This window comes from Leptodactylus fuscus, chromosome 1 (assembly GCF_031893055.1).
Source record: "Leptodactylus fuscus isolate aLepFus1 chromosome 1, aLepFus1.hap2, whole genome shotgun sequence".
In the NCBI taxonomy this organism is placed as follows: domain Eukaryota; kingdom Metazoa; phylum Chordata; class Amphibia; order Anura; family Leptodactylidae; genus Leptodactylus; species Leptodactylus fuscus.
The window spans coordinates 95,944,844-95,968,183 of NC_134265.1; the positions used below are offsets into that span (position 1 = coordinate 95,944,844).

The window sequence follows — 23,340 nt, forward strand, 5'->3', positions numbered from 1 at the left end:
CCTGGCTGCTGGCAGCCCTTTGCACTACTTCACGCTAGACCTTTTTCTTCACTTTTTGCCTTCTCTTAAGGGAACTTCATACTCCAACAGGAGCAGTGCAAGAGCTGGGGGCGGCCCTTATACCCACAGGTGTTGTTCAGCAACCAGTCACAGGCCGCAGCCGCCCTCTTTCAAAAGGGCTGGGCGCAAGGTCTGCGCAGGGCTAAGAAACCATCCCGGGGGTGAAAGAAAGAGCAAGCTGGACCAGAGCCCATTGTCCAGGAGTCGGCTAAGGAAGAAGTTGAGATGGTTGCCCGTGCCTGGAAGCGAAGCTGCTTTTCAGTCAGCTTCTCTTTTCTTAGGGCACGTTGTCTGCAAAGATGTTCAGCCTGTGTTGCCCTGTAAATTGGTCTGCAGGTTACTAGCTATGGCTTCCAGCCCGGCGGGAGGCCCAGATACTATGGAAATGAAGCCTGCTATTATTAAAAGTAAAAAGCCACAACGCTGGTGGCCACCACGCCCGCTGCGGCTGCTAAGAGTGATAGCGGTAAGACTGAGAATACTAGGATTTTGCAAGGCCTAAAGAGTGCAAGAGAGAAAGCGAATGTAAAAGAAGCAAGTGTGCAGTGTAAAAAGTGAATGTAAAAATGGCATAGAGGAGAGTGACCCCTGCTGGTGGAAGTGAGGAAAAGCAAAAGCCTACAGCACCTGGTATTCCCAGGCGGTCTCCCATCCAAGTACTAACCAGGCCCGACCCTGCTTAGCTTCCGAGATCAGACGAGATCGGGCGTGTTCAGGGTGGTGTGGCCGTAGGCAGAGACAGGCTTCTCACTTACTCCTCTTCTACTTTGCAGCCTGGCTGCTGGCAGCTCTTTGCACTACTTCACGCTAGACCTTCTTCTTCACTTTTTGCCTTCTCTTAAGGGAACTTCATACTCCAACAGGAGCAGTGCAAGAGCTGGGGGGCGGCCCTTATACCCACAGGTGTTGTTCAGCAACCAGTCACAGGCCGCAGCCGCCCTCTTTCAAAAGGGCTGGGCGCAAGGTCTGCGCAGGGCTAAGAAACCATCCCGGGGGTGAAAGAAAGAGCAAGCTGGACCAGAGCCCATTGTCCAGTAGTCGGCTAAGGAAGAAGTTGAGATGGTTGCCCGTGCCTGGAAGCGAAGCTGCTTTTCAGTCAGCTTCTCTTTTCTTAGGGCGCGTTGTCTGCAAAGATGTTCAGCCTGTGTTGCCCTGTAAATTGGTCTGCAGGTTACGAGCTATGGCTTCCAGCCCGGCGGGAGGCCCAGATACTATGGAAATGAAGCCTGCTATTATTAAAAGAAAAAAGCCACAACGCTGGTGGCCACCACGCCCGCTGCGGCTGCTAAGAGTGATAGCGGTAAGACTGAGAATACTAGGATTTTGCAAGGCCTAAAGAGTGCAAGAGAGAAAGCGAATGTAAAAGAAGCAAGTGTGCAGTGTAAAAAGTGAATGTAAAAATGGCATAGAGGAGAGTGACCCCTGCTGGTGGAAGTGAGGAACAGCAAAAGCCTACAGCACCTGGTATTCCCAGGCGGTCTCCCATCCAAGTACTAACCAGGCCCGACCCTGCTTAGCTTCCGAGATCAGACGAGATCGGGCGTGTTCAGCGTGGTGTGGCCGTAGGCAGAGACAGGCTTCTCACTTACTCCTCTTCTACTTTGCAGCCTGGCTGCTGGCAGCTCTTTGCACTACTTCACGCTAGACCTTTTTCTTCACTTTTTGCCTTCTTTTAAGGGAACTTCATACTCCAACAGGAGCAGTGCAAGAGCTGGGGGCGGCCCTTATACCCACAGGTGTTGTTCAGCAACCAGTCACAGGCCGCAGCCGCCCTCTTTCAAAAGGGCTGGGCGCAAGGTCTGCGCAGGGCTAAGAAACCATCCCGGGGGTGAAAGAAAGAGCAAGCTGGACCAGAGCCCATTGTGCAGGAGTCGGCTAAGGAAGAAGTTGAGATGGTTGCCCGTGCCTGGAAGCGAAGCTGCTTTTCAGTCAGCTTCTCTTTTCTTAGGGCACGTTGTCTGCAAAGATGTTCAGCCTGTGTTGCCCTGTAAATTGGTCTGCAGGTTACTAGCTATGGCTTCCAGCCCGGCGGGAGGCCCAGATACTATGGAAATGAAGCCTGCTATTATTAAAAGTAAAAAGCCACAACGCTGGTGGCCACCACGCCCGCTGCGGCTGCTAAGAGTGATAGCGGTAAGACTGAGAATACTAGGATTTTGCAAGGCCTAAAGAGTGCAAGAGAGAAAGCGAATGTAAAAGAAGCAAGTGTGCAGTGTAAAAAGTGAATGTAAAAATGGCATAGAGGAGAGTGACCCCTGCTGGTGGAAGTGAGGAAAAGCAAAAGCCTACAGCACCTGGTATTCCCAGGCGGTCTCCCATCCAAGTACTAACCAGGCCCGACCCTGCTTAGCTTCCGAGATCAGACGAGATCGGGCGTGTTCAGGGTGGTGTGGCCGTAGGCGGAGACAAACTTCTCACTTACTCCTCTTCTACTTTGCAGCCTGGCTGCTGGCAGCTCTTTGCACTACTTCACGCTAGACCTTTTTCTTCACTTTTTGCCTTCTCTTAAGGGAACTTCATACTCCAACAGGAGCAGTGCAAGAGCTGGGGGCGGCCCTTATACCCACAGGTGTTGTTCAGCAACCAGTCACAGGCCGCAGCCGCCCTCTTTCAAAAGGGCTGGGCGCAAGGTCTGCGCAGGGCTAAGAAACCATCCCGGGGGTGAAAGAAAGAGCAAGCTGGACCAGAGCCCATTGTCCAGTAGTCGGCTAAGGAAGAAGTTGAGATGGTTGCCCGTGCCTGGAAGCGAAGCTGCTTTTCAGTCAGCTTCTCTTTTCTTAGGGCACGTTGTCTGCAAAGATGTTCAGCCTGTGTTGCCCTGTAAATTGGTCTGCAGGTTACTAGCTATGGCTTCCAGCCCGGCGGGAGGCCCAGATACTATGGAAATGAAGCCTGCTATTATTAAAAGTAAAAAGCCACAACGCTGGTGGCCACCACGCCCGCTGCGGCTGCTAAGAGTGATAGCGGTAAGACTGAGAATACTAGGATTTTGCAAGGCCTAAAGAGTGCAAGAGAGAAAGCGAATGTAAAAGAAGCAAGTGTGCAGTGTAAAAAGTGAATGTAAAAATGGCATAGAGGAGAGTGACCCCTGCTGGTGGAAGTGAGGAAAAGCAAAAGCCTACAGCACCTGGTATTCCCAGGCGGTCTCCCATCCAAGTACTAACCAGGCCCGACCCTGCTTAGCTTCCGAGATCAGACGAGATCGGGCATGTTCAGGGTGGTGTGGCCGTAGGCAGAGACAGGCTTCTCACTTACTCCTCTTCTACTTTGCAGCCTGGCTGCTGGCAGCCCTTTGCACTACTTCACGCTAGACCTTTTTCTTCACTTTTTGCCTTCTCTTAAGGGAACTTCATACTCCAACAGGAGCAGTGCAAGAGCTGGGGGCGGCCCTTATACCCACAGGTGTTGTTCAGCAACCAGTCACAGGCCGCAGCCGCCCTCTTTCAAAAGGGCTGGGCGCAAGGTCTGCGCAGGGCTAAGAAACCATCCCGGGGGTGAAAGAAAGAGCAAGCTGGACCAGAGCCCATTGTCCAGGAGTCGGCTAAGGAAGAAGTTGAGATGGTTGCCCGTGCCTGGAAGCGAAGCTGCTTTTCAGTCAGCTTCTCTTTTCTTAGGGCGCGTTGTCTGCAAAGATGTTCAGCCTGTGTTGCCCTGTAAATTGGTCTGCAGGTTACTAGCTATGGCTTCCAGCCCGGCGGGGAGCCTTGCAAATCCTAGTATTCTCAGTCTTACCGCTATCACTCTTAGCAGCCGCAGCGGGCGTGGTCCACGCCCGCTGCGGCTGCTAAGAGTGATAGCGGTAAGACTGAGAATACTAGGATTTTGCAAGGCCTAAAGAGTGCAAGAGAGAAAGCGAATGTAAAAGAAGCAAGTGTGCAGTGTAAAAAGTGAATGTAAAAATGGCATAGAGGAGAGTGACCCCTGCTGGTGGAAGTGAGGAAAAGCAAAAGCCTACAGCACCTGGTATTCCCAGGCGGTCTCCCATCCAAGTACTAACCAGGCCCGACCCTGCTTAGCTTCCGAGATCAGACGAGATCGGGCGTGTTCAGGGTGGTGTGGCCGTAGGCAGAGACAGGCTTCTCACTTACTCCTCTTCTACTTTGCAGCCTGGCTGCTGGCAGCCCTTTGCACTACTTCACGCTAGACCTTTTTCTTCACTTTTTGCCTTCTCTTAAGGGAACTTCATACTCCAACAGGAGCAGTGCAAGAGCTGGGGGCGGCCCTTATACCCACAGGTGTTGTTCAGCAACCAGTCACAGGCCGCAGCCGCCCTCTTTCAAAAGGGCTGGGCGCAAGGTCTGCGCAGGGCTAAGAAACCATCCCGGGGGTGAAAGAAAGAGCAAGCTGGACCAGAGCCCATTGTCCAGGAGTCGGCTAAGGAAGAAGTTGAGATGGTTGCCCGTGCCTGGAAGCGAAGCTGCTTTTCAGTCAGCTTCTCTTTTCTTAGGGCACGTTGTCTGCAAAGATGTTCAGCCTGTGTTGCCCTGTAAATTGGTCTGCAGGTTACTAGCTATGGCTTCCAGCCCGGCGGGAGGCCCAGATACTATGGAAATGAAGCCTGCTATTATTAAAAGTAAAAAGCCACAACGCTGGTGGCCACCACGCCCGCTGCGGCTGCTAAGAGTGATAGCGGTAAGACTGAGAATACTAGGATTTTGCAAGGCCTAAAGAGTGCAAGAGAGAAAGCGAATGTAAAAGAAGCAAGTGTGCAGTATAAAAAGTGAATGTAAAAATGGCATAGAGGAGAGTGACCCCTGCTGGTGGAAGTGAGGAAAAGCAAAAGCCTACAGCACCTGGTATTCCCAGGCGGTCTCCCATCCAAGTACTAACCAGGCCCGACCCTGCTTAGCTTCCGAGATCAGACGAGATCGGGCGTGTTCAGGGTGGTGTGGCCGTAGGCAGAGACAGGCTTCTCACTTACTCCTCTTCTACTTTGCAGCCTGGCTGCTGGCAGCCCTTTGCACTACTTCACGCTAGACCTTTTTCTTCACTTTTTGCCTTCTCTTAAGGGAACTTCATACTCCAACAGGAGCAGTGCAAGAGCTGGGGGCAGCCCTTATACCCACAGGTGTTGTTCAGCAACCAGTCACAGGCCGCAGCCGCCCTCTTTCAAAAGGGCTGGGCGCAAGGTCTGCGCAGGGCTAAGAAACCATCCCGGGGGTGAAAGAAAGAGCAAGCTGGACCAGAGCCCATTGTCCAGTAGTCGGCTAAGGAAGAAGTTGAGATGGTTGCCCGTGCCTGGAAGCGAAGCTGCTTTTCAGTCAGCTTCTCTTTTCTTAGGGCGCGTTGTCTGCAAAGATGTTCAGCCTGTGTTGCCCTGTAAATTGGTCTGCAGGTTACTAGCTATGGCTTCCAGCCCGGCGGGAGGCCCAGATACTATGGAAATGAAGCCTGCTATTATTAAAAGTAAAAAGCCACAACGCTGGTGGCCACCACGCCCGCTGCGGCTGCTAAGAGTGATAGCGGTAAGACTGAGAATACTAGGATTTTGCAAGGCCTAAAGAGTGCAAGAGAGAAAGCGAATGTAAAAGAAGCAAGTGTGCAGTGTAAAAAGTGAATGTAAAAATGGCATAGAGGAGAGTGACCCCTGCTGGTGGAAGTGAGGAAAAGCAAAAGCCTACAGCACCTGGTATTCCCAGGCGGTCTCCCATCCAAGTACTAACCAGGCCCGACCCTGCTTAGCTTCCGAGATCAGACGAGATCGGGCGTGTTCAGGGTGGTGTGGCCGTAGGCAGAGACAGGCTTCTCACTTACTCCTCTTCTACTTTGCAGCCTGGCTGCTGGCAGCTCTTTGCACTACTTCACGCTAGACCTTCTTCTTCACTTTTTGCCTTCTCTTAAGGGAACTTCATACTCCAACAGGAGCAGTGCAAGAGCTGGGGGGCGGCCCTTATACCCACAGGTGTTGTTCAGCAACCAGTCACAGGCCGCAGCCGCCCTCTTTCAAAAGGGCTGGGCGCAAGGTCTGCGCAGGGCTAAGAAACCATCCCGGGGGTGAAAGAAAGAGCAAGCTGGACCAGAGCCCATTGTCCAGTAGTCGGCTAAGGAAGAAGTTGAGATGGTTGCCCGTGCCTGGAAGTGAAGCTGCTTTTCAGTCAGCTTCTCTTTTCTTAGGGCGCGTTGTCTGCAAAGATGTTCAGCCTGTGTTGCCCTGTAAATTGGTCTGCAGGTTACTAGCTATGGCTTCCAGCCCGGCGGGAGGCCCAGATACTATGGAAATGAAGCCTGCTATTATTAAAAGTAAAAAGCCACAACGCTGGTGGCCACCACGCCCGCTGCGGCTGCTAAGAGTGATAGCGGTAAGACTGAGAATACTAGGATTTTGCAAGGCCTAAAGAGTGCAAGAGAGAAAGCGAATGTAAAAGAAGCAAGTGTGCAGTGTAAAAAGTGAATGTAAAAATGGCATAGAGGAGAGTGACCCCTGCTGGTGGAAGTGAGGAAAAGCAAAAGCCTACAGCACCTGGTATTCCCAGGCGGTCTCCCATCCAAGTACTAACCAGGCCCGACCCTGCTTAGCTTCCGAGATCAGACGAGATCGGGCGTGTTCAGGGTGGTGTGGCCGTAGGCAGAGACAGGCTTCTCACTTACTCCTCTTCTACTTTGCAGCCTGGCTGCTGGCAGCCCTTTGCACTACTTCACGCTAGACCTTTTTCTTCACTTTTTGCCTTCTCTTAAGGGAACTTCATACTCCAACAGGAGCAGTGCAAGAGCTGGGGGCGGCCCTTATACCCACAGGTGTTGTTCAGCAACCAGTCACAGGCCGCAGCCGCCCTCTTTCAAAAGGGCTGGGCGCAAGGTCTGCGCAGGGCTAAGAAACCATCCCGGGGGTGAAAGAAAGAGCAAGCTGGACCAGAGCCCATTGTCCAGTAGTCGGCTAAGGAAGAAGTTGAGATGGTTGCCCGTGCCTGGAAGCGAAGCTGCTTTTCAGTCAGCTTCTCTTTTCTTAGGGCGCGTTGTCTGCAAAGATGTTCAGCCTGTGTTGCCCTGTAAATTGGTCTGCAGGTTACTAGCTATGGCTTCCAGCCCGGCGGGAGGCCCAGATACTATGGAAATGAAGCCTGCTATTATTAAAAGAAAAAAGCCACAACGCTGGTGGCCACCACGCCCGCTGCGGCTGCTAAGAGTGATAGCGGTAAGACTGAGAATACTAGGATTTTGCAAGGCCTAAAGAGTGCAAGAGAGAAAGCGAATGTAAAAGAAGCAAGTGTGCAGTGTAAAAAGTGAATGTAAAAATGGCATAGAGGAGAGTGACCCCTGCTGGTGGAAGTGAGGAAAAGCAAAAGCCTACAGCACCTGGTATTCCCAGGCGGTCTCCCATCCAAGTACTAACCAGGCCCGACCCTGCTTAGCTTCCGAGATCAGACGAGATCGGGCGTGTTCAGGGTGGTGTGGCCGTAGGCAGAGACAGGCTTCTCACTTACTCCTCTTCTACTTTGCAGCCTGGCTGCTGGCAGCCCTTTGCACTACTTCACGCTAGACCTTTTTCTTCACTTTTTGCCTTCTCTTAAGGGAACTTCATACTCCAACAGGAGCAGTGCAAGAGCTGGGGGCGGCCCTTATACCCACAGGTGTTGTTCAGCAACCAGTCACAGGCCGCAGCCGCCCTCTTTCAAAAGGGCTGGGCGCAAGATCTGCGCAGGGCTAAGAAACCATCCTGGGGGTGAAAGAAAGAGCAAGCTGGACCAGAGCCCATTGTCCAGGAGTCGGCTAAGGAAGAAGTTGAGATGGTTGCCCGTGCCTGGAAGCGAAGCTGCTTTTCAGTCAGCTTCTCTTTTCTTAGGGCGCGTTGTCTGCAAAGATGTTCAGCCTGTGTTGCCCTGTAAATTGGTCTGCAGGTTACTAGCTATGGCTTCCAGCCCGGCGGGAGGCCCAGATACTATGGAAATGAAGCCTGCTATTATTAAAAGAAAAAAGCCACAACGCTGGTGGCCACCACGCCCGCTGCGGCTGCTAAGAGTGATAGCGGTAAGACTGAGAATACTAGGATTTTGCAAGGCCTAAAGAGTGCAAGAGAGAAAGCGAATGTAAAAGAAGCAAGTGTGCAGTGTAAAAAGTGAATGTAAAAATGGCATAGAGGAGAGTGACCCCTGCTGGTGGAAGTGAGGAAAAGCAAAAGCCTACAGCACCTGGTATTCCCAGGCGGTCTCCCATCCAAGTACTAACCAGGCCCGACCCTGCTTAGCTTCCGAGATCAGACGAGATCGGGCGTGTTCAGGGTGGTGTGGCCGTAGGCAGAGACAGGCTTCTCACTTACTCCTCTTCTACTTTGCAGCCTGGCTGCTGGCAGCCCTTTGCACTACTTCACGCTAGACCTTTTTCTTCACTTTTTGCCTTCTCTTAAGGGAACTTCATACTCCAACAGGAGCAGTGCAAGAGCTGGGGGCGGCCCTTATACCCACAGGTGTTGTTCAGCAACCAGTCACAGGCCGCAGCCGCCCTCTTTCAAAAGGGCTGGGCGCAAGATCTGCGCAGGGCTAAGAAACCATCCTGGGGGTGAAAGAAAGAGCAAGCTGGACCAGAGCCCATTGTCCAGGAGTCGGCTAAGGAAGAAGTTGAGATGGTTGCCCGTGCCTGGAAGCGAAGCTGCTTTTCAGTCAGCTTCTCTTTTCTTAGGGCGCGTTGTCTGCAAAGATGTTCAGCCTGTGTTGCCCTGTAAATTGGTCTGCAGGTTACTAGCTATGGCTTCCAGCCCGGCGGGAGGCCCAGATACTATGGAAATGAAGCCTGCTATTATTAAAAGTAAAAAGCCACAACGCTGGTGGCCACCACGCCCGCTGCGGCTGCTAAGAGTGATAGCGGTAAGACTGAGAATACTAGGATTTTGCAAGGCCTAAAGAGTGCAAGAGAGAAAGCGAATGTAAAAGAAGCAAGTGTGCAGTGTAAAAAGTGAATGTAAAAATGGCATAGAGGAGAGTGACCCCTGCTGGTGGAAGTGAGGAAAAGCAAAAGCCTACAGCACCTGGTATTCCCAGGCGGTCTCCCATCCAAGTACTAACCAGGCCCGACCCTGCTTAGCTTCCGAGATCAGGCGTGTTCAGGGTGGTGTGGCCGTAGGCAGAGACAGGCTTCTCACTTACTCCTCTTCTACTTTGCAGCCTGGCTGCTGGCAGCCCTTTGCACTACTTCACGCTAGACCTTTTTCTTCACTTTTTGCCTTCTCTTAAGGGAACTTCATACTCCAACAGGAGCAGTGCAAGAGCTGGGGGCGGCCCTTATACCCACAGGTGTTGTTCAGCAACCAGTCACAGGCCGCAGCCGCCCTCTTTCAAAAGGGCTGGGCGCAAGGTCTGCGCAGGGCTAAGAAACCATCCCGGGGGTGAAAGAAAGAGCAAGCTGGACCAGAGCCCATTGTCCAGTAGTCGGCTAAGGAAGAAGTTGAGATGGTTGCCCGTGCCTGGAAGCGAAGCTGCTTTTCAGTCAGCTTCTCTTTTCTTAGGGCGCGTTGTCTGCAAAGATGTTCAGCCTGTGTTGCCCTGTAAATTGGTCTGCAGGTTACTAGCTATGGCTTCCAGCCCGGCGGGAGGCCCAGATACTATGGAAATGAAGCCTGCTATTATTAAAAGAAAAAAGCCACAACGCTGGTGGCCACCACGCCCGCTGCGGCTGCTAAGAGTGATAGCGGTAAGACTGAGAATACTAGGATTTTGCAAGGCCTAAAGAGTGCAAGAGAGAAAGCGAATGTAAAAGAAGCAAGTGTGCAGTGTAAAAAGTGAATGTAAAAATGGCATAGAGGAGAGTGACCCCTGCTGGTGGAAGTGAGGAAAAGCAAAAGCCTACAGCACCTGGTATTCCCAGGCGGTCTCCCATCCAAGTACTAACCAGGCCCGACCCTGCTTAGCTTCCGAGATCAGACGAGATCGGGCGTGTTCAGGGTGGTGTGGCCGTAGGCAGAGACAGGCTTCTCACTTACTCCTCTTCTACTTTGCAGCCTGGCTGCTGGCAGCCCTTTTCACTACTTCACGCTAGACCTTTTTCTTCACTTTTTGCCTTCTCTTAAGGGAACTTCATACTCCAACAGGAGCAGTGCAAGAGCTGGGGGCGGCCCTTATACCCACAGGTGTTGTTCAGCAACCAGTCACAGGCCGCAGCCGCCCTCTTTCAAAAGGGCTGGGCGCAAGGTCTGCGCAGGGCTAAGAAACCATCCTGGGGGTGAAAGAAAGAGCAAGCTGGACCAGAGCCCATTGTCCAGGAGTCGGCTAAGGAAGAAGTTGAGATGGTTGCCCGTGCCTGGAAGCGAAGCTGCTTTTCAGTCAGCTTCTCTTTTCTTAGGGCGCGTTGTCTGCAAAGATGTTCAGCCTGTGTTGCCCTGTAAATTGGTCTGCAGGTTACTAGCTATGGCTTCCAGCCCGGCGGGAGGCCCAGATACTATGGAAATGAAGCCTGCTATTATTAAAAGTAAAAAGCCACAACGCTGGTGGCCACCACGCCCGCTGCGGCTACTAAGAGTGATAGCGGTAAGACTGAGAATACTAGGATTTTGCAAGGCCTAAAGAGTGCAAGAGAGAAAGCGAATGTAAAAGAAGCAAGTGTGCAGTGTAAAACGTGAATGTAAAAATGGCATAGAGGAGAGTGACCCCTGCTGGTGGAAGTGAGGAAAAGCAAAAGCCTACAGCACCTGGTATTCCCAGGCGGTCTCCCATCCAAGTACTAACCAGGCCCGACCCTGCTTAGCTTCCGAGATCAGACGAGATCGGGCGTGTTCAGGGTGGTGTGGCCGTAGGCAGAGACAGGCTTCTCACTTACTCCTCTTCTACTTTGCAGCCTGGCTGCTGGCAGCCCTTTGCACTACTTCACGCTAGACCTTTTTCTTCACTTTTTGCCTTCTCTTAAGGGAACTTCATACTCCAACAGGAGCAGTGCAAGAGCTGGGGGCGGCCCTTATACCCACAGGTGTTGTTCAGCAACCAGTCACAGGCCGCAGCCGCCCTCTTTCAAAAGGGCTGGGCGCAAGGTCTGCACAGGGCTAAGAAACCATCCCGGGGGTGAAAGAAAGAGCAAGCTGGACCAGAGCCCATTGTCCAGTAGTCGGCTAAGGAAGAAGTTGAGATGGTTGCCCGTGCCTGGAAGCGAAGCTGCTTTTCAGTCAGCTTCTCTTTTCTTAGGGCGCGTTGTCTGCAAAGATGTTCAGCCTGTGTTGCCCTGTAAATTGGTCTGCAGGTTACTAGCTATGGCTTCCAGCCCGGCGGGAGGCCCAGATACTATGGAAATGAAGCCTGCTATTATTAAAAGAAAAAAGCCACAACGCTGGTGGCCACCACGCCCGCTGCGGCTGCTAAGAGTGATAGCGGTAAGACTGAGAATACTAGGATTTTGCAAGGCCTAAAGAGTGCAAGAGAGAAAGCGAATGTAAAAGAAGCAAGTGTGCAGTGTAAAAAGTGAATGTAAAAATGGCATAGAGGAGAGTGACCCCTGCTGGTGGAAGTGAGGAAAAGCAAAAGCCTACAGCACCTGGTATTCCCAGGCGGTCTCCCATCCAAGTACTAACCAGGCCCAACCCTGCTTAGCTTCCGAGATCAGACGAGATCGGGCGTGTTCAGGGTGGTGTGGCCGTAGGCAGAGACAGGCTTCTCACTTACTCCTCTTCTACTTTGCAGCCTGGCTGCTGGCAGCTCTTTGCACTACTTCACGCTAGACCTTCTTCTTCACTTTTTGCCTTCTCTTAAGGGAACTTCATACTCCAACAGGAGCAGTGCAAGAGCTGGGGGGCGGCCCTTATACCCACAGGTGTTGTTCAGCAACCAGTCACAGGCCGCAGCCGCCCTCTTTCAAAAGGGCTGGGCGCAAGGTCTGCGCAGGGCTAAGAAACCATCCCGGGGGTGAAAGAAAGAGCAAGCTGGACCAGAGCCCATTGTCCAGTAGTCGGCTAAGGAAGAAGTTGAGATGGTTGCCCGTGCCTGGAAGCGAAGCTGCTTTTCAGTCAGCTTCTCTTTTCTTAGGGCGCGTTGTCTGCAAAGATGTTCAGCCTGTGTTGCCCTGTAAATTGGTCTGCAGGTTACTAGCTATGGCTTCCAGCCCGGCGGGAGGCCCAGATACTATGGAAATGAAGCCTGCTATTATTAAAAGTAAAAAGCCACAACGCTGGTGGCCACCACGCCCGCTGCGGCTGCTAAGAGTGATAGCGGTAAGACTGAGAATACTAGGATTTTGCAAGGCCTAAAGAGTGCAAGAGAGAAAGCGAATGTAAAAGAAGCAAGTGTGCAGTGTAAAAAGTGAATGTAAAAATGGCATAGAGGAGAGTGACCCCTGCTGGTGGAAGTGAGGAAAAGCAAAAGCCTACATCACGTGGTATTCCCAGGCGGTCTCCCATCCAAGTACTAACCAGGCCCGACCCTGCTTAGCTTCCGAGATCAGGCGTGTTCAGGGTGGTGTGGCAGTAGGCAGAGACAGGCTTCTCACTTACTCCTCTTCTACTTTGCAGCCTGGCTGCTGGCAGCCCTTTGCACTACTTCACGCTAGACCTTTTTCTTCACTTTTTGCCTTCTCTTAAGGGAACTTCATACTCCAACAGGAGCAGTGCAAGAGCTGGGGGCAGCCCTTATACCCACAGGTGTTGTTCAGCAACCAGTCACAGGCCGCAGCCGCCCTCTTTCAAAAGGGCTGGGCGCAAGGTCTGCGCAGGGCTAAGAAACCATCCCGGGGGTGAAAGAAAGAGCAAGCTGGACCAGAGCCCATTGTCCAGGAGTCGGCTAAGGAAGAAGTTGAGATGGTTGCCCGTGCCTGGAAGCGAAGCTGCTTTTCAGTCAGCTTCTCTTTTCTTAGGGCACGTTGTCTGCAAAGATGTTCAGCCTGTGTTGCCCTGTAAATTGGTCTGCAGGTTACTAGCTATGGCTTCCAGCCCGGCGGGAGGCCCAGATACTATGGAAATGAAGCCTGCTATTATTAAAAGTAAAAAGCCACAACGCTGGTGGCCACCACGCCCGCTGCGGCTGCTAAGAGTGATAGCGGTAAGACTGAGAATACTAGGATTTTGCAAGGCCTAAAGAGTGCAAGAGAGAAAGCGAATGTAAAAGAAGCAAGTGTGCAGTGTAAAAAGTGAATGTAAAAATGGCATAGAGGAGAGTGACCCCTGCTGGTGGAAGTGAGGAAAAGCAAAAGCCTACAGCACCTGGTATTCCCAGGCGGTCTCCCATCCAAGTACTAACCAGGCCCGACCCTGCTTAGCTTCCGAGATCAGACGAGATCGGGCGTGTTCAGGGTGGTGTGGCCGTAGGCAGAGACAGGCTTCTCACTTACTCCTCTTCTACTTTGCAGCCTGGCTGCTGGCAGCCCTTTGCACTACTTCACGCTAGACCTTTTTCTTCACTTTTTGCCTTCTCTTAAGGGAACTTCATACTCCAACAGGAGCAGTGCAAGAGCTGGGGGCGGCCCTTATACCCACAGGTGTTGTTCAGCAACCAGTCACAGGCCGCAGCCGCCCTCTTTCAAAAGGGCTGGGCGCAAGGTCTGCGCAGGGCTAAGAAACCATCCCGGGGGTGAAAGAAAGAGCAAGCTGGACCAGAGCCCATTGTCCAGGAGTCGGCTAAGGAAGAAGTTGAGATGGTTGCCCGTGCCTGGAAGCGAAGCTGCTTTTCAGTCAGCTTCTCTTTTCTTAGGGCACGTTGTCTGCAAAGATGTTCAGCCTGTGTTGCCCTGTAAATTGGTCTGCAGGTTACTAGCTATGGCTTCCAGCCCGGCGGGAGGCCCAGATACTATGGAAATGAAGCCTGCTATTATTAAAAGTAAAAAGCCACAACGCTGGTGGCCACCACGCCCGCTGCGGCTGCTAAGAGTGATAGCGGTAAGACTGAGAATACTAGGATTTTGCAAGGCCTAAAGAGTGCAAGAGAGAAAGCGAATGTAAAAGAAGCAAGTGTGCAGTGTAAAAAGTGAATGTAAAAATGGCATAGAGGAGAGTGACCCCTGCTGGTGGAAGTGAGGAAAAGCAAAAGCCTACAGCACCTGGTATTCCCAGGCGGTCTCCCATCCAAGTACTAACCAGGCCCGACCCTGCTTAGCTTCCGAGATCAGACGAGATCGGGCGTGTTCAGGGTGGTGTGGCCGTAGGCAGAGACAGGCTTCTCACTTACTCCTCTTCTACTTTGCAGCCTGGCTGCTGGCAGCTCTTTGCACTACTTCACGCTAGACCTTCTTCTTCACTTTTTGCCTTCTCTTAAGGGAACTTCATACTCCAACAGGAGCAGTGCAAGAGCTGGGGGGCGGCCCTTATACCCACAGGTGTTGTTCAGCAACCAGTCACAGGCCGCAGCCGCCCTCTTTCAAAAGGGCTGGGCGCAAGGTCTGCGCAGGGCTAAGAAACCATCCCGGGGGTGAAAGAAAGAGCAAGCTGGACCAGAGCCCATTGTCCAGTAGTCGGCTAAGGAAGAAGTTGAGATGGTTGCCCGTGCCTGGAAGCGAAGCTGCTTTTCAGTCAGCTTCTCTTTTCTTAGGGCGCGTTGTCTGCAAAGATGTTCAGCCTGTGTTGCCCTGTAAATTGGTCTGCAGGTTACTAGCTATGGCTTCCAGCCCGGCGGGAGGCCCAGATACTATGGAAATGAAGCCTGCTATTATTAAAAGTAAAAAGCCACAACGCTGGTGGCCACCACGCCCGCTGCGGCTGCTAAGAGTGATAGCGGTAAGACTGAGAATACTAGGATTTTGCAAGGCCTAAAGAGTGCAAGAGAGAAAGCGAATGTAAAAGAAGCAAGTGTGCAGTGTAAAAAGTGAATGTAAAAATGGCATAGAGGAGAGTGACCCCTGCTGGTGGAAGTGAGGAAAAGCAAAAGCCTACAGCACCTGGTATTCCCAGGCGGTCTCCCATCCAAGTACTAACCAGGCCCGACCCTGCTTAGCTTCCGAGATCAGACGAGATCGGGCGTGTTCAGGGTGGTGTGGCCGTAGGCAGAGACAGGCTTCTCACTTACTCCTCTTCTACTTTGCAGCCTGGCTGCTGGCAGCTCTTTGCACTACTTCACGCTAGACCTTCTTCTTCACTTTTTGCCTTCTCTTAAGGGAACTTCATACTCCAACAGGAGCAGTGCAAGAGCTGGGGGGCGGCCCTTATACCCACAGGTGTTGTTCAGCAACCAGTCACAGGCCGCAGCCGCCCTCTTTCAAAAGGGCTGGGCGCAAGGTCTGCGCAGGGCTAAGAAACCATCCCGGGGGTGAAAGAAAGAGCAAGCTGGACCAGAGCCCATTGTCCAGTAGTCGGCTAAGGAAGAAGTTGAGATGGTTGCCCGTGCCTGGAAGTGAAGCTGCTTTTCAGTCAGCTTCTCTTTTCTTAGGGCGCGTTGTCTGCAAAGATGTTCAGCCTGTGTTGCCCTGTAAATTGGTCTGCAGGTTACTAGCTATGGCTTCCAGCCCGGCGGGAGGCCCAGATACTATGGAAATGAAGCCTGCTATTATTAAAAGTAAAAAGCCACAACGCTGGTGGCCACCACGCCCGCTGCGGCTGCTAAGAGTGATAGCGGTAAGACTGAGAATACTAGGATTTTGCAAGGCCTAAAGAGTGCAAGAGAGAAAGCGAATGTAAAAGAAGCAAGTGTGCAGTGTAAAAAGTGAATGTAAAAATGGCATAGAGGAGAGTGACCCCTGCTGGTGGAAGTGAGGAAAAGCAAAAGCCTACAGCACCTGGTATTCCCAGGCGGTCTCCCATCCAAGTACTAACCAGGCCCGACCCTGCTTAGCTTCCGAGATCAGACGAGATCGGGCGTGTTCAGGGTGGTGTGGCCGTAGGCAGAGACAGGCTTCTCACTTACTCCTCTTCTACTTTGCAGCCTGGCTGCTGGCAGCCCTTTGCACTACTTCACGCTAGACCTTTTTCTTCACTTTTTGCCTTCTCTTAAGGGAACTTCATACTCCAACAGGAGCAGTGCAAGAGCTGGGGGCGGCCCTTATACCCACAGGTGTTGTTCAGCAACCAGTCACAGGCCGCAGCCGCCCTCTTTCAAGAGGGCTGGGCGCAAGGTCTGCGCAGGGCTAAGAAACCATCCCGGGGGTGAAAGAAAGAGCAAGCTGGACCAGAGCCCATTGTCCAGGAGTCGGCTAAGGAAGAAGTTGAGATGGTTGCCCGTGCCTGGAAGCGAAGCTGCTTTTCAGTCAGCTTCTCTTTTCTTAGGGCACGTTGTCTGCAAAGATGTTCAGCCTGTGTTGCCCTGTAAATTGTTCTGCAGGTTACTAGCTATGGCTTCCAGCCCGGCGGGAGGCCCAGATACTATGGAAATGAAGCCTGCTATTATTAAAAGTAAAAAGCCACAACGCTGGTGGCCACCACGCCCGCTGCGGCTGCTAAGAGTGATAGCGGTAAGACTGAGAATACTAGGATTTTGCAAGGCCTAAAGAGTGCAAGAGAGAAAGCGAATGTAAAAGAAGCAAGTGTGCAGTGTAAAAAGTGAATGTAAAAATGGCATAGAGGAGAGTGACCCCTGCTGGTGGAAGTGAGGAAAAGCAAAAGCCTACAGCACCTGGTATTCCCAGGCGGTCTCCCATCCAAGTACTAACCAGGCCCGACCCTGCTTAGTTTCCGAGATCAGACGAGATCGGGCGTGTTCAGGGTGGTATGGCCGTAGGCAGAGACAGGCTTCTCACTTACTCCTCTTCTACTTTGCAGCCTGGCTGCTGGCAGCCCTTTGCACTACTTCACGCTAGACCTTTTTCTTCACTTTTTGCCTTCTCTTAAGGGAACTTCATACTCCAACAGGAGCAGTGCAAGAGCTGGGGGCAGCCCTTATACCCACAGGTGTTGTTCAGCAACCAGTCACAGGCCGCAGCCGCCCTCTTTCAAAAGGGCTGGGCGCAAGGTCTGCGCAGGGCTAAGAAACCATCCCGGGGGTGAAAGAAAGAGCAAGCTGGACCAGAGCCCATTGTCCAGGAGTCGGCTAAGGAAAAAGTTGAGATGGTTGCCCAGGCCTGGAAGCGAAGCTGCTTTTCAGTCAGCTTCTCTTTTCTTAGGGCGCGTTGTCTGCAAAGATGTTCAGCCTGTGTTGCCCTGTAAATTGGTCTGCAGGTTACTAGCTATGGCTTCCAGCCCGGCGGGAGGCCCAGATACTATGGAAATGAAGCCTGCTATTATTAAAAGTAAAAAGCCACAACGCTGGTGGCCACCACGCCCGCTGCGGCTGCTAAGAGTGATAGCGGTAAGACTGAGAATACTAGGATTTTGCAAGGCCTAAAGAGTGCAAGAGAGAAAGCGAATGTAAAAGAAGCAAGTGTGCAGTGTAAAAAGTGAATGTAAAAATGGCATAGAGGAGAGTGACCCCTGCTGGTGGAAGTGAGGAAAAGCAAAAGCCTACAGCACCTGGTATTCCCAGGCGGTCTCCCATCCAAGTACTAACCAGGCCCGACCCTGCTTAGCTTCCGAGATCAGACAAGATCGGGCGTGTTCAGGGTGGTGTGGCCGTAGGCAGAGACAGGCTTCTCACTTACTCCTCTTCTACTTTGCAGCCTGGCTGCTGGCAGCTCTTTGCACTACTTCACGCTAGACCTTCTTCTTCACTTTTTGCCTTCTCTTAAGGGAACTTCATACTCCAACAGGAGCAGTGCAAGAGCTGGGGGGCGGCCCTTATACCCACAGGTGTTGTTCAGCAACCAGTCACAGGCCGCAGCCGCCCTCTTTCAAAAGGGCTGGGCGCAAGGTCTGCGCAGGGCTAAGAAACCATCCCGGGGGTGAAAGAAAGAGCAAGCTGGACCAGAGCCCATTGTCCAGTAGTCGGCTAAGGAAGAAGTTGAGATGGTTGCCCGTGCCTGGAAGTGAAGCTGCTTTTCAGTCAGCTTCTCTTTTCTTAGGGCGCGTTGTCTGCAAAGATGTTCAGCCTGTGTTGCCCTGTAAATTGGTCTGCAGGTTACTAGCTATGGCTTCCAGCCCGGCGGGAGGCCCAGATACTATGGAAATGAAGCCTGCTATTATTAAAAGTAAAAAGCCACAACGCTGGTGGCCACCACGCCCGCTGCGGCTGCTAAGAGTGATAGCGGTAAGACTGAGAATACTAGGATTTTGCAAGGCCTAAAGAGTGCAAGAGAGAAAGCGAATGTAAAAGAAGCAAGTGTGCAGTGTAAAAAGTGAATGTAAAAATGGCATAGAGGAGAGTGACCCCTGCTGGTGGAAGTGAGGAAAAGCAAAAGCCTACAGCACCTGGTATTCCCAGGCGGTCTCCCATCCAAGTACTAACCAGGCCCGACCCTGCTTAGCTTCCGAGATCAGGCGTGTTCAGGGTGGTGTGGCCGTAGGCAGAGACAGGCTTCTCACTTACTCCTCTTCTACTTTGCAGCCTGGCTGCTGGCAGCCCTTTGCACTACTTCACGCTAGACCTTTTTCTTCACTTTTTGCCTTCTCTTAAGGGAACTTCATACTCCAACAGGAGCAGTGCAAGAGCTGGGGGCGGCCCTTATACCCACAGGTGTTGTTCAGCAACCAGTCACAGGCCGCAGCCGCCCTCTTTCAAAAGGGCTGGGCGCAAGGTCTGCGCAGGGCTAAGAAACCATCCCGGGGGTGAAAGAAAGAGCAAGCTGGACCAGAGCCCATTGTCCAGTAGTCGGCTAAGGAAGAAGTTGAGATGGTTGCCCGTGCCTGGAAGCGAAGCTGCTTTTCAGTCAGCTTCTCTTTTCTTAGGGCGCGTTGTCTGCAAAGATGTTCAGCCTGTGTTGCCCTGTAAATTGGTCTGCAGGTTACTAGCTATGGCTTCCAGCCCGGCGGGAGGCCCAGATACTATGGAAATGAAGCCTGCTATTATTAAAAGAAAAAAGCCACAACGCTGGTGGCCACCACGCCCGCTGCGGCTGCTAAGAGTGATAGCGGTAAGACTGAGAATACTAGGATTTTGCAAGGCCTAAAGAGTGCAAGAGAGAAAGCGAATGTAAAAGAAGCAAGTGTGCAGTGTAAAAAGTGAATGTAAAAATGGCATAGAGGAGAGTGACCCCTGCTGGTGGAAGTGAGGAAAAGCAAAAGCCTACAGCACCTGGTATTCCCAGGCGGTCTCCCATCCAAGTACTAACCAGGCCCGACCCTGCTTAGCTTCCGAGATCAGACGAGATCGGGCGTGTTCAGGGTGGTGTGGCCGTAGGCAGAGACAGGCTTCTCACTTACTCCTCTTCTACTTTGCAGCCTGGCTGCTGGCAGCCCTTTGCACTACTTCACGCTAGACCTTTTTCTTCACTTTTTGCCTTCTCTTAAGGGAACTTCATACTCCAACAGGAGCAGTGCAAGAGCTGGGGGCGGCCCTTATACCCACAGGTGTTGTTCAGCAACCAGTCACAGGCCGCAGCCGCCCTCTTTCAAAAGGGCTGGGCGCAAGATCTGCGCAGGGCTAAGAAACCATCCTGGGGGTGAAAGAAAGAGCAAGCTGGACCAGAGCCCATTGTCCAGGAGTCGGCTAAGGAAGAAGTTGAGATGGTTGCCCGTGCCTGGAAGCGAAGCTGCTTTTCAGTCAGCTTCTCTTTTCTTAGGGCGCGTTGTCTGCAAAGATGTTCAGCCTGTGTTGCCCTGTAAATTGGTCTGCAGGTTACTAGCTATGGCTTCCAGCCCGGCGGGAGGCCCAGATACTATGGAAATGAAGCCTGCTATTATTAAAAGTAAAAAGCCACAACGCTGGTGGCCACCACGCCCGCTGCGGCTGCTAAGAGTGATAGCGGTAAGACTGAGAATACTAGGATTTTGCAAGGCCTAAAGAGTGCAAGAGAGAAAGCGAATGTAAAAGAAGCAAGTGTGCAGTGTAAAAAGTGAATGTAAAAATGGCATAGAGGAGAGTGACCCCTGCTGGTGGAAGTGAGGAAAAGCAAAAGCCTACAGCACCTGGTATTCCCAGGCGGTCTCCCATCCAAGTACTAACCAGGCCCGACCCTGCTTAGCTTCCGAGATCAGACGAGATCGGGCGTGTTCAGGGTGGTGTGGCCGTAGGCAGAGACAGGCTTCTCACTTACTCCTCTTCTACTTTGCAGCCTGGCTGCTGGCAGCCCTTTGCACTACTTCACGCTAGACCTTTTTCTTCACTTTTTGCCTTCTCTTAAGGGAACTTCATACTCCAACAGGAGCAGTGCAAGAGCTGGGGGCGGCCCTTATACCCACAGGTGTTGTTCAGCAACCAGTCACAGGCCGCAGCCGCCCTCTTTCAAAAGGGCTGGGCGCAAGGTCTGCGCAGGGCTAAGAAACCATCCCGGGGGTGAAAGAAAGAGCAAGCTGGACCAGAGCCCATTGTCCAGTAGTCGGATAAGGAAGAAGTTGAGATGGTTGCCCGTGCCTGGAAGCGAAGCTGCTTTTCAGTCAGCTTCTCTTTTCTTAGGGCGCGTTGTCTGCAAAGATGTTCAGCCTGTGTTGCCCTGTAAATTGGTCTGCAGGTTACTAGCTATGGCTTCCAGCCCGGCGGGAGGCCCAGATACTATGGAAATGAAGCCTGCTATTATTAAAAGAAAAAAGCCACAACGCTGGTGGCCACCACGCCCGCTGCGGCTGCTAAGAGTGATAGCGGTAAGACTGAGAATACTAGGATTTTGCAAGGCCTAAAGAGTGCAAGAGAGAAAGCGAATGTAAAAGAAGCAAGTGTGCAGTGTAAAAAGTGAATGTAAAAATGGCATAGAGGAGAGTGACCCCTGCTGGTGGAAGTGAGGAAAAGCAAAAGCCTACAGCACCTGGTATTCCCAGGCGGTCTCCCATCCAAGTACTAACCAGGCCCGACCCTGCTTAGCTTCCGAGATCAGACGAGATCGGGCGTGTTCAGGGTGGTGTGGCCGTAGGCAGAGACAGGCTTCTCACTTACTCCTCTTCTACTTTGCAGCCTGGCTGCTGGCAGCCCTTTTCACTACTTCACGCTAGACCTTTTTCTTCACTTTTTGCCTTCTCTTAAGGGAACTTCATACTCCAACAGGAGCAGTGCAAGAGCTGGGGGCGGCCCTTATACCCACAGGTGTTGTTCAGCAACCAGTCACAGGCCGCAGCCGCCCTCTTTCAAAAGGGCTGGGCGCAAGGTCTGCGCAGGGCTAAGAAACCATCCTGGGGGTGAAAGAAAGAGCAAGCTGGACCAGAGCCCATTGTCCAGGAGTCGGCTAAGGAAGAAGTTGAGATGGTTGCCCGTGCCTGGAAGCGAAGCTGCTTTTCAGTCAGCTTCTCTTTTCTTAGGGCGCGTTGTCTGCAAAGATGTTCAGCCTGTGTTGCCCTGTAAATTGGTCTGCAGGTTACTAGCTATGGCTTCCAGCCCGGCGGGAGGCCCAGATACTATGGAAATGAAGCCTGCTATTATTAAAAGTAAAAAGCCACAACGCTGGTGGCCACCACGCCCGCTGCGGCTGCTAAGAGTGATAGCGGTAAGACTGAGAATACTAGGATTTTGCAAGGCCTAAAGAGTGCAAGAGAGAAAGCGAATGTAAAAGAAGCAAGTGTGCAGTGTAAAAAGTGAATGTAAAAATGGCATAGAGGAGAGTGACCCCTGCTGGTGGAAGTGAGGAAAAGCAAAAGCCTACAGCACCTGGTATTCCCAGGCGGTCTCCCATCCAAGTACTAACCAGGCCCGACCCTGCTTAGCTTCCGAGATCAGACGAGATCGGGCGTGTTCAGGGTGGTGTGGCCGTAGGCAGAGACAGGCTTCTCACTTACTCCTCTTCTACTTTGCAGCCTGGCTGCTGGCAGCTCTTTGCACTACTTCACGCTAGACCTTCTTCTTCACTTTTTGCCTTCTCTTAAGGGAACTTCATACTCCAACAGGAGCAGTGCAAGAGCTGGGGGGCGGCCCTTATACCCACAGGTGTTGTTCAGCAACCAGTCACAGGCCGCAGCCGCCCTCTTTCAAAAGGGCTGGGCGCAAGGTCTGCGCAGGGCTAAGAAACCATCCCGGGGGTGAAAGAAAGAGCAAGCTGGACCAGAGCCCATTGTCCAGTAGTCGGCTAAGGAAGAAGTTGAGATGGTTGCCCGTGCCTGGAAGCGAAGCTGCTTTTCAGTCAGCTTCTCTTTTCTTAGGGCGCGTTGTCTGCAAAGATGTTCAGCCTGTGTTGCCCTGTAAATTGGTCTGCAGGTTACTAGCTATGGCTTCCAGCCCGGCGGGAGGCCCAGATACTATGGAAATGAAGCCTGCTATTATTAAAAGAAAAAAGCCACAACGCTGGTGGCCACCACGCCCGCTGCGGCTGCTAAGAGTGATAGCGGTAAGACTGAGAATACTAGGATTTTGCAAGGCCTAAAGAGTGCAAGAGAGAAAGCGAATGTAAAAGAAGCAAGTGTGCAGTGTAAAAAGTGAATGTAAAAATGGCATAGAGGAGAGTGACCCCTGCTGGTGGAAGTGAGGAAAAGCAAAAGCCTACAGCACCTGGTATTCCCAGGCGGTCTCCCATCCAAGTACTAACCAGGCCCGACCCTGCTTAGCTTCCGAGATCAGACGAGATCGGGCGTGTTCAGGGTGGTGTGGCCGTAGGCAGAGACAGGCTTCTCACTTACTCCTCTTCTACTTTGCAGCCTGGCTGCTGGCAGCCCTTTGCACTACTTCACGCTAGACCTTTTTCTTCACTTTTTGCCTTCTCTTAAGGGAACTTCATACTCCAACAGGAGCAGTGCAAGAGCTGGGGGCGGCCCTTATACCCACAGGTGTTGTTCAGCAACCAGTCACAGGCCGCAGCCGCCCTCTTTCAAAAGGGCTGGGCGCAAGGTCTGCGCAGGGCTAAGAAACCATCCCGGGGGTGAAAGAAAGAGCAAGCTGGACCAGAGCCCATTGTCCAGTAGTCGGATAAGGAAGAAGTTGAGATGGTTGCCCGTGCCTGGAAGCGAAGCTGCTTTTCAGTCAGCTTCTCTTTTCTTAGGGCGCGTTGTCTGCAAAGATGTTCAGCCTGTGTTGCCCTGTAAATTGGTCTGCAGGTTACTAGCTATGGCTTCCAGCCTGGCGGGAGGCCCAGATACTATGGAAATGAAGCCTGCTATTATTAAAAGAAAAAAGCCACAACGCTGGTGGCCACCACGCCCGCTGCGGCTGCTAAGAGTGATAGCGGTAAGACTGAGAATACTAGGATTTTGCAAGGCCTAAAGAGTGCAAGAGAGAAAGCGAATGTAAAAGAAGCAAGTGTGCAGTGTAAAAAGTGAATGTAAAAATGGCATAGAGGAGAGTGACCCCTGCTGGTGGAAGTGAGGAAAAGCAAAAGCCTACAGCACCTGGTATTCCCAGGCGGTCTCCCATCCAAGTACTAACCAGGCCCGACCCTGCTTAGCTTCCGAGATCAGACGAGATCGGGCATGTTCAGGGTGGTGTGGCCGTAGGCAGAGACAGGCTTCTCACTTACTCCTCTTCTACTTTGCAGCCTGGCTGCTGGCAGCCCTTTTCACTACTTCACGCTAGA

At 52.3% G+C, this 23,340-nt stretch overlaps 25 non-coding genes and 3 pseudogenes across 25 annotated transcripts; all 28 read right to left on the reverse strand.

Annotated features, from left to right (window-relative positions):
- Nucleotides 1-675: 675 nt before the first annotated feature.
- On the reverse strand, nt 676-794 carry LOC142191343 (5S ribosomal RNA). The gene has a single exon (XR_012714946.1). It is a non-coding gene; the product is annotated as a 5S ribosomal RNA (ribosomal RNA).
- Nucleotides 795-1,509: 715 nt separating this feature from the next.
- On the reverse strand, nt 1,510-1,628 carry LOC142189913 (5S ribosomal RNA). The gene has a single exon (XR_012713860.1). It is a non-coding gene; the product is annotated as a 5S ribosomal RNA (ribosomal RNA).
- A 714-nt stretch (nt 1,629-2,342) lies between these two features.
- On the reverse strand, nt 2,343-2,461 carry LOC142191345 (5S ribosomal RNA). The gene has a single exon (XR_012714947.1). It is a non-coding gene; the product is annotated as a 5S ribosomal RNA (ribosomal RNA).
- A 714-nt stretch (nt 2,462-3,175) lies between these two features.
- On the reverse strand, nt 3,176-3,294 carry LOC142189761 (5S ribosomal RNA). The gene has a single exon (XR_012713716.1). It is a non-coding gene; the product is annotated as a 5S ribosomal RNA (ribosomal RNA).
- A 714-nt stretch (nt 3,295-4,008) lies between these two features.
- Nucleotides 4,009-4,127, reverse strand: LOC142191346 (5S ribosomal RNA). Its single transcript, XR_012714948.1, has one exon. It is a non-coding gene; the product is annotated as a 5S ribosomal RNA (ribosomal RNA).
- Nucleotides 4,128-4,841: 714 nt separating this feature from the next.
- Nucleotides 4,842-4,960, reverse strand: LOC142191347 (5S ribosomal RNA). Its single transcript, XR_012714949.1, has one exon. It is a non-coding gene; the product is annotated as a 5S ribosomal RNA (ribosomal RNA).
- A 714-nt stretch (nt 4,961-5,674) lies between these two features.
- LOC142191348 (5S ribosomal RNA) lies at nt 5,675-5,793 on the reverse strand. Its single transcript, XR_012714950.1, has one exon. It is a non-coding gene; the product is annotated as a 5S ribosomal RNA (ribosomal RNA).
- Nucleotides 5,794-6,508: 715 nt separating this feature from the next.
- LOC142191349 (5S ribosomal RNA) lies at nt 6,509-6,627 on the reverse strand. Its single transcript, XR_012714951.1, has one exon. It is a non-coding gene; the product is annotated as a 5S ribosomal RNA (ribosomal RNA).
- A 714-nt stretch (nt 6,628-7,341) lies between these two features.
- LOC142191350 (5S ribosomal RNA) lies at nt 7,342-7,460 on the reverse strand. Its single transcript, XR_012714952.1, has one exon. It is a non-coding gene; the product is annotated as a 5S ribosomal RNA (ribosomal RNA).
- A 714-nt stretch (nt 7,461-8,174) lies between these two features.
- LOC142191351 (5S ribosomal RNA) lies at nt 8,175-8,293 on the reverse strand. The gene has a single exon (XR_012714953.1). It is a non-coding gene; the product is annotated as a 5S ribosomal RNA (ribosomal RNA).
- Nucleotides 8,294-9,007: 714 nt separating this feature from the next.
- On the reverse strand, nt 9,008-9,116 carry LOC142190398 (5S ribosomal RNA; annotated as a pseudogene).
- A 714-nt stretch (nt 9,117-9,830) lies between these two features.
- Nucleotides 9,831-9,949, reverse strand: LOC142191353 (5S ribosomal RNA). Its single transcript, XR_012714955.1, has one exon. It is a non-coding gene; the product is annotated as a 5S ribosomal RNA (ribosomal RNA).
- Nucleotides 9,950-10,663: 714 nt separating this feature from the next.
- On the reverse strand, nt 10,664-10,782 carry LOC142191354 (5S ribosomal RNA). The gene has a single exon (XR_012714956.1). It is a non-coding gene; the product is annotated as a 5S ribosomal RNA (ribosomal RNA).
- Nucleotides 10,783-11,496: 714 nt separating this feature from the next.
- On the reverse strand, nt 11,497-11,615 carry LOC142190939 (5S ribosomal RNA). Its single transcript, XR_012714578.1, has one exon. It is a non-coding gene; the product is annotated as a 5S ribosomal RNA (ribosomal RNA).
- A 715-nt stretch (nt 11,616-12,330) lies between these two features.
- On the reverse strand, nt 12,331-12,439 carry LOC142190550 (5S ribosomal RNA; annotated as a pseudogene).
- A 714-nt stretch (nt 12,440-13,153) lies between these two features.
- Nucleotides 13,154-13,272, reverse strand: LOC142191355 (5S ribosomal RNA). Its single transcript, XR_012714957.1, has one exon. It is a non-coding gene; the product is annotated as a 5S ribosomal RNA (ribosomal RNA).
- Nucleotides 13,273-13,986: 714 nt separating this feature from the next.
- On the reverse strand, nt 13,987-14,105 carry LOC142191356 (5S ribosomal RNA). The gene has a single exon (XR_012714958.1). It is a non-coding gene; the product is annotated as a 5S ribosomal RNA (ribosomal RNA).
- A 715-nt stretch (nt 14,106-14,820) lies between these two features.
- Nucleotides 14,821-14,939, reverse strand: LOC142191357 (5S ribosomal RNA). The gene has a single exon (XR_012714959.1). It is a non-coding gene; the product is annotated as a 5S ribosomal RNA (ribosomal RNA).
- Nucleotides 14,940-15,654: 715 nt separating this feature from the next.
- On the reverse strand, nt 15,655-15,773 carry LOC142191358 (5S ribosomal RNA). The gene has a single exon (XR_012714960.1). It is a non-coding gene; the product is annotated as a 5S ribosomal RNA (ribosomal RNA).
- Nucleotides 15,774-16,487: 714 nt separating this feature from the next.
- On the reverse strand, nt 16,488-16,606 carry LOC142189746 (5S ribosomal RNA). The gene has a single exon (XR_012713702.1). It is a non-coding gene; the product is annotated as a 5S ribosomal RNA (ribosomal RNA).
- Nucleotides 16,607-17,320: 714 nt separating this feature from the next.
- LOC142189961 (5S ribosomal RNA) lies at nt 17,321-17,439 on the reverse strand. Its single transcript, XR_012713904.1, has one exon. It is a non-coding gene; the product is annotated as a 5S ribosomal RNA (ribosomal RNA).
- A 715-nt stretch (nt 17,440-18,154) lies between these two features.
- Nucleotides 18,155-18,263, reverse strand: LOC142190399 (5S ribosomal RNA; annotated as a pseudogene).
- Nucleotides 18,264-18,977: 714 nt separating this feature from the next.
- LOC142191359 (5S ribosomal RNA) lies at nt 18,978-19,096 on the reverse strand. The gene has a single exon (XR_012714961.1). It is a non-coding gene; the product is annotated as a 5S ribosomal RNA (ribosomal RNA).
- A 714-nt stretch (nt 19,097-19,810) lies between these two features.
- On the reverse strand, nt 19,811-19,929 carry LOC142191361 (5S ribosomal RNA). The gene has a single exon (XR_012714962.1). It is a non-coding gene; the product is annotated as a 5S ribosomal RNA (ribosomal RNA).
- Nucleotides 19,930-20,643: 714 nt separating this feature from the next.
- On the reverse strand, nt 20,644-20,762 carry LOC142191362 (5S ribosomal RNA). The gene has a single exon (XR_012714963.1). It is a non-coding gene; the product is annotated as a 5S ribosomal RNA (ribosomal RNA).
- A 714-nt stretch (nt 20,763-21,476) lies between these two features.
- Nucleotides 21,477-21,595, reverse strand: LOC142191363 (5S ribosomal RNA). The gene has a single exon (XR_012714964.1). It is a non-coding gene; the product is annotated as a 5S ribosomal RNA (ribosomal RNA).
- A 715-nt stretch (nt 21,596-22,310) lies between these two features.
- On the reverse strand, nt 22,311-22,429 carry LOC142191365 (5S ribosomal RNA). Its single transcript, XR_012714966.1, has one exon. It is a non-coding gene; the product is annotated as a 5S ribosomal RNA (ribosomal RNA).
- Nucleotides 22,430-23,143: 714 nt separating this feature from the next.
- On the reverse strand, nt 23,144-23,262 carry LOC142189762 (5S ribosomal RNA). The gene has a single exon (XR_012713717.1). It is a non-coding gene; the product is annotated as a 5S ribosomal RNA (ribosomal RNA).
- Nucleotides 23,263-23,340: the final 78 nt, after the last annotated feature.